Below are 5,124 nucleotides of genomic sequence, written 5' to 3'. Positions count from 1 at the left end.
TCTCACTTCTGTGGCCTCTCCCATTGCGGAGCACAGGCTCTGGACGCGCAGGCTCAGCGGCCATGGCTCACGGGCCTAGCCGCTCCGCGGCATGTGGGATCTTCCCGGGCCGGGCACGAACCCGTGTCCCCTGCATCGGCAGCCGGACTCCCAACCACTGCGCCACCAGGGAAGCCCTATACATATATTTTAAACTTAAATCAGTTAGTTTCTATTACTTGAATCTAAAACAGACTAACACAGCTTCCCCAAATCTTCATTTTGACTAGATTTGCCCACAGGCACAGCTCACAGTGGGAAAAGTTGGTCCCTGCCAAGCCTCTGCAACCCTTTTCAGACCAGCCAGAGAGCTCAGCTACCAAAACCTGCTCGGATGCCCAATTACAGTGTAACTGAACAATAACTTACAGTGTAGAATAAGGCTAGACCAGCTTTGAATTAGATCCGGTCTCCTCCACAGCCATTTCAAGCTCCAGCCAGCAGGTGGAGGCCTCCTTAGCCTCCTGAGAACGGCCTCCTCAGCGTTCCTCTTCCTCACCCTCTCACCTACAGCAGGGGCCAGAGAGGCAACTTTCAGCTGGCACCTCTTTGGCCTGGATAGACACTGGTCTTGAGGAAGAGGCGCCTTGCATATCCTGGCAACAGTTTGCAACAAACCACTTGCATTCCAGCCAGTTGCCCAACCTCCCCAACCCTCACGGGTGACCTGGGGCCACAGTGGCTGTATTTTCCACATGGCCCCCAGAGCTTATAGGGATCTATGAAGGTATCAGAGACTGGATACACTCTCCTTTGTCCAGGATGTTTGTAAGGACAAAGGAGTTCTTTTATAACCCTGGAATTAAAAGACTGCAGGGCTTCCCTGGTGGTGTAGTGGTTGAGAGTCCACCTGCCGATGCAGGGGACGCGGGTTTGTGTCCCGACCCGGGAAGATCCCACATGCCGTGGAGCGGCTGGGCCCGTGAGCCATGGCCGCTGAGCCTGCGCGTCCGGAGCCTGTGCTCCGCAACAGGAGAGGCCACAGCAGTGAGAGGCCCGCGTACCGCAAAAAAAAAAAAAAAAAAAGATGGCAAAATATCTTCTTCTGCACCCGATAATGTCCCACCAGACCGACAGCTTCTCATGCCAGTCCTGATGTGGATTCAGGGTGAGCTTCCTTTCACTGTCACACTGCAACCAGCAATACCTCCTGTGTCCCATCATAGAATGTTAAAAAGCCTGGAATGGACCCCATTTACAGATGAGGAAACCAAGACTTAGGAATTGGCTTGCCACCTCAAGTTTAAACACTACCTGGCTTCCAAGAATGTCTCTAATCAGGCCTCATTCTACCTCATAGTTAGTAGTCCTCAAAATTTTTGCCCCGCTACCCCTAAAAGAATATATAAGAACTAATGCAGCTCCTTGTACATTTTTAAGGTGACATCTAATATATATCATATTAGTTTAAAACTTAGTAGTTGCAGAGTATGGATGTAATTTCTACTATTTTATAAACATTAATATTTTAATATAAAACTACTATATTACCCTTTTAAATGTATTGACTAAGACTCAGAACCCATAGAGATTTGATGTTCACCATCATCCATCTTAAAAATACATGAACAGGGCTTCCCTGGTGGCGCAGTGGTTAAGAATCCACCTGCCAATGCAGGGGACATGGGTGTGAGCCCTGGTCCGGGAAGATCCCACGTGCCGCGGAGCAGCTAAGCCCGAGCACCACAACTACTGAGCCTGCGTGCTGCAACTACTGAAGCCCACATGCCTAGAGCCTGTGCTCCGCAACAAGAGAAGACACCGCAATGATAAGCCCACGCACCGCAACAAACACTAGCCCCTGCTCGCCGCAGCTAGAGAAACCCCACGACAGCAACGAAGACCCAGTGCAGCCAAAGATAAATAAATAAAAATAAATAAATAAATGTATTTAAAAAATACATGAACAAATAGATAAACCTACTGTATAGCACAGGGAACTATATTCAATATCTTGTAATAACCTATAATGGAAAATAATCTGAAAAAGAATATAACTGAATCACTTTGCTGTACACCTGAAAGTAATACAACATTGTAAATTATTTTTGGCTGCGTTGGGACTTTCTCTAGTTGCGGTGAGCGGGGGCTACTCTTCCTTGCGGTGTGTGGGCTTCTCATTGCGGTGCCTTCTCTTGTCACGGAGCATGGGCTCTAGGCACGTGGGCGCTCACGGGCTCTAGAGCACAGGCTGAGTAGTTGTGGTGCACGGGCTTAGTTGCTCCGCGGCATGTGGGATCTTCCCGGACCAGGGCTCGCACCTGTGACCCTGCATTGGCAGACAGATTCTTAACCACTGAGCCACCAGCGAAGCCCCTCCTTCCAAGTTTTGAAAGCAAAGATTTGGAAACCTGCTGACTTGAAAACGAAAGGAATTTTTTGTCTGACTTTTGAGCCATTCACTTTCTCAGCACCCACAGTCCTACACTAGCATTTCGAATCGTTGCTATGTTTAGTGTTTCAGGAATTTGACCCCTCTGGATTGTCCACTCCTAAAAGATACTGGATGGGTGAGTGGTGAACCTTGCTTGCCACTGCAAGTAGAGGAGGTGGAACTGTGAAGGAAAAAAGCAGCTTTGGTAAAGAGAACACTTGGAAGTTGAGGATCTGTGAATTGATTTTCTTAAAACTCCTCATACCTTAGAGATACCCCACTCCAATTAGAGAACCCTTGATCTTCCCATTCAATATCCAGAATCCAGACTTCTTGTGCCCATAAATGTGCTATGCTTCTTTCTATCAATACTTGCATTGTTCCCATGTTCTCTACTCTCCTTCCTTTTTAATAAGGGAATTCCCTGTCGGTCCAGTGGTTTGGACTCAGTGCTATCCCTGCCAGGGCCCCGAGTTCAATCCCTGGTTGGGGAACTAGGATCCTGCAAGCCGTATGGCCAAAAAAAAAAAAGTCTTTAAGGGCCTATCAAATCCCACCTCACACCTAACACTTGGTTTTTTCTGAATTCCTGCCACACTTAGAATTTGAACCTTACTTTCCATCCCTGAAATATGCATCATGTTATCCTGGCAGCTTCATGACACTTTAAATAGACTGTAGTGAAGTTCATTGCTATAGAGTTTGGTGTACTTGCAAAAGACATGAATTTTGATACCAGATAACATATAAGCTTCAGGAGGGCAGGGATTCTGTTCATTTTGTTCTGTGCCATATAGCCAGCACCTAGCCCCATACCTGGCTTATAATAAAAGCTTAATAAATAATTTGTTAAATAGGACTTCCCTGGTGGTCCAGTTGTTAAGACTCCCTGCTTCCACTTTGGGCACGGGTTTAATCTCTGGTCAGGGAAATAGGATCCACATACTGTGCAGCCAAAAAAAAAAAAAAAAATTTGTTGAATAAAGGAATGGTATTGAGTGGGAATCCCAACTGCTTCATCACTTTTAAGCTGAGTGACACCCAGTCATTCATATTAGAATTTATTCATTCACGAATTCATTCAACAAACATTTGCTGCATGCCTACTAAGAGCAGAGCATTGTTCTAGGCACCGGGGACATAAGTTGAAGAAAATATGTCCCTGCCCTCAAGGATCTCAAGCATCTAGTTATGGAGGCTGTTACATGAAGTAAGATGGAAAGAACAGCCAGTGTGCAGGCTCAGAAGAAGAAAAAGGAGGGAGCTGCTAGTAGATCTATAAAGCAGAGGCATAGGAGGCTCTCCTGGGCTGATTGTCAAGGGCCTTGTATGCCCCATATGGGAATGTGAACTTGACTATCCAGGGTACCACTGAGAGACTGGAAAGTGGAAAGAGTCAAGGATAGATATGCATTTTAGAAAGCCTATCCAGGGACTCTCCTGGTGGTCCAGTGGTTAAGACTCTGCTCTCTCAATGCAGGAGGGCCCGGGTTTGATCCTTCATGCCAAACTAAAAGATCCTGCATGCTGCAACTGAAGATCTCTCATGGCCCAGCGAAGATCCTGAGTGCCACAACTAAGACCCAGAGCCAAATAAATAAATATTAAAAAAAAAAAAAAGCCTATCTAGGGCTTCCCTGGTGGCGCAGTGGTTGAGAGTCCACCTGCCGATGCAGGGGACATGGGTTCGGGTCCCGGTCCGGGAAGATCCCACATGCTGCGGAGCAGCTGAGGCCGTGAGCCATGGCCGCTGAGCCTGCGCGTCTGGAGCCTGTGCTCTGCAACGGGAGAGGCCACAATAGTGAGAGGCCCGCATACCGCAAAAAAAAAAAAAAAAAAAAAAAAAAAAAAGCCTATCCAGGCAGCTGTGGGGAGAAGGGTTAGCAAGGAGACTTGGTTACTGCTCTAGTCCAATTGGGAGGTGACAAGGGCCAGAGTAAGGCAGTAGCCATGAGACATGGCCCCAAGGGGGTGGATTTGAGAGTGACCAAGAAAATCCAATCCGTTGGAGTTGGAGACTGATTAGATATGGGGCAAGATGGAGAAGGAGTCAAAGGTGAGCATGCAGGTGGAGGATAAAATTTTGGCAGGAGCCATGGGGATAGAGATTGAGCAGTAGATATGAGAGCATGAAGGAGAGAGAATCTACTGGATTTAATGATGGGTTTTTCATGAGGGGGATGGCAGGGAGGGAGCAAGTCATCCTAGATTCCCAGATCTCTGTCTTAGGTAACAAGGTAGGTAAGTCAGACAATATGGGAAGAGAAGCAAGTTTGAAACGATTTGGGCAAGTTACCTGACTTCTCTGAGCCTCAATTTCCACACATGTAAAATGAGAATAATAATATCCACCTCTCAGCATTGCCATGAGAATTAAATAAACTGGGAAATTGCAAGGCATAGAATATACATTCAATAAACACTTTGGGGTGATACCAATAATAGTGCTTGCTCACGTGCTGAACACTTAATCCTCAGAACAACCCTGTAAGGTAGGTACTATACTATCCCTATTTTGCCAACATGGGAACTGAAGCACAGAGAGGTGAAGAAGCTTGACCAAAGTCACCCAGTTGGAAAGTGGCAGAGTGTACTTTCCTAGCCACTGCATTATACCTTACTCTTTCTGGGACATATAACTGGACTTGAGGGAAGAAAAGAGAAAATGGTAGAAGAGACAGACTATAGACCTGATGCATAATTTATCCCAA

This window comes from Lagenorhynchus albirostris, chromosome 10 (assembly GCF_949774975.1).
Source record: "Lagenorhynchus albirostris chromosome 10, mLagAlb1.1, whole genome shotgun sequence".
In the NCBI taxonomy this organism is placed as follows: Eukaryota; Metazoa; Chordata; class Mammalia; order Artiodactyla; family Delphinidae; genus Lagenorhynchus; species Lagenorhynchus albirostris.
This window is presented reverse-complemented; position numbering follows the sequence as displayed.